Source organism: Euprymna scolopes, chromosome 36 (assembly GCF_053919585.1).
Source record: "Euprymna scolopes isolate OS-2025 chromosome 36, ASM5391958v1, whole genome shotgun sequence".
Lineage (NCBI taxonomy): Eukaryota > Metazoa > Mollusca > Cephalopoda > Sepiida > Sepiolidae > Euprymna > Euprymna scolopes.
In genome coordinates, this window is record NC_136517.1 from 32,926,883 (window position 1) to 32,928,654 (window position 1,772).

At 32.3% G+C, this 1,772-nt stretch overlaps 1 non-coding gene across 1 annotated transcript; it reads right to left on the bottom strand.

Moving 5' to 3' along the window:
• Positions 1–1,500: 1,500 nt before the first annotated feature.
• Positions 1,501–1,572, bottom strand: Trnaa-ugc (transfer RNA alanine (anticodon UGC)). The gene has a single exon. It is a non-coding gene; the product is annotated as a tRNA-Ala (tRNA).
• Between the last annotated feature and the right edge of the window lie 200 nt (positions 1,573–1,772).

Sequence of the window (1,772 nt, forward strand, 5' to 3'; positions counted from 1 at the left end):
ATCAGGACGGAGTAATGATAACAGATTTCCTGGCAAAGGGTACCACAATTACAGGAGCTAATTATGCTTCACTTTTGAGGAAATTAATGGAAGCTGTCAAAATCAAGAAGTTGGGCAAGATCAGCAAAACTCTCCTCCTGCAGGACAACGCTCCGGTCCGCAACTTGCATATCGCCAGATCAGAAGTACGGGCGTGTGGTTATGAAATCCATCCCCATCCTCCCTACTCTCCTGACCTTGCACCCTCTGACTTTCACCTCTTCCACACCATGAAGTTGTTTTTTGAAAGGAAAGCGTTTCCCAGATGATGCAGTCTTGATTTCTGAAGTCACGTCTTGGTTGGAGGACCAACCTGGGGTGTTCTACAAAAACGGTTCCCAGAGCTGCATCAAACGATGGAAGAAATGTATAACTCTGTGTGGTTCCTGTGTAGAGAAAGATTAATAACTCTGCCAAGTTTCGTTGCTCTACTTCTGTGGGAAGTGGGTCAGGGGCATTATTTATTGCACGCCCCTCGTATAAGAATGAAAAACCCATATTGGAATTCTTCAACCAAGTTATAGAAACTTAAAATCTAAAAAAAAAGTAATTAATCAAACCTGAAGCAAAAAAAAATAAAACCTAAATAAATGAAATAAAACTAATATTGGAACAGATTAGTAAATGTGTCAACAAATTCACCGTTCTCACACAACTATTTTGTATCTGGAAATATAAACGAAAAATAAGAAAAGAAGAAAGGAAGGAAAATGTACGGATAGAGAATAGTAGTAGTAATAGTAGTAGTAGTAGTCTTGGCTTTACTACAATTGTTCTTATGTTTGTCAAAGGGTTAAAGTTATTTAGTTGTTAGAAAATATCGACAGTATAATTGCAATAAAGAATAGTTGCAAAACGCCCCCACTCTTCCCATGTTAAATAATAATTTCGAAATAATAACGTTAATATTTCAGTGCGCGGGTCAAAATCTGAAAAAGAAGCGATTTGTGTTTATTTGTTTACGTTGTTATGGGTTAATGTTTATGGCGCATGTGCAACACGAAAGTGGGTTACATCACTCGTTACAAGGTCATTTAAGTTTTACAATTATATATATATATATATATATATATATATATATATACGAGCTGCGATTAATAGATATGTAAGCTCGAATTGCATAATATATATATATATATATATATATATATATATATATATATATATATATATATATATATATATATGCTGTCAAATATGTACAGTTTCAATAATTCAACGTTAGTAGTGGCATCGGACGCGCAATGTATGTGAAATGACTCACCGTTAGAAAAGAATATAGACTTTAACAAGATCAACTTACAGACTAAAATATATACAGAACTATATATATATATATATATATATATATACATTTATATTAAATATATATCATATATATATGTATATATCAATATATATATTAATATATATATTATATATATATATATATATATATATACTACAAAGTTATAAAAAATCTGGAGATGCCGGGGATCGAACCCGGGGCCTCTCGCATGCAAAGCGAGCGCTCTACCACTGAGCTACATCCCCTTGCTGTAATAGATTTAAATATGGACATTTTATCTCATTTTTATTAAGCATGTTTTAGAAAATGAGAGCTGATTTTCATTCATAGCATTTGATTGTGCTTCTATTTTTAGTTTATGCATTAATATGTGTTTGGCCGTATATCATTTAATCTAGTTATCCATCTATAAACTTAATTAATATATGCGTTTTTTTTATTACCG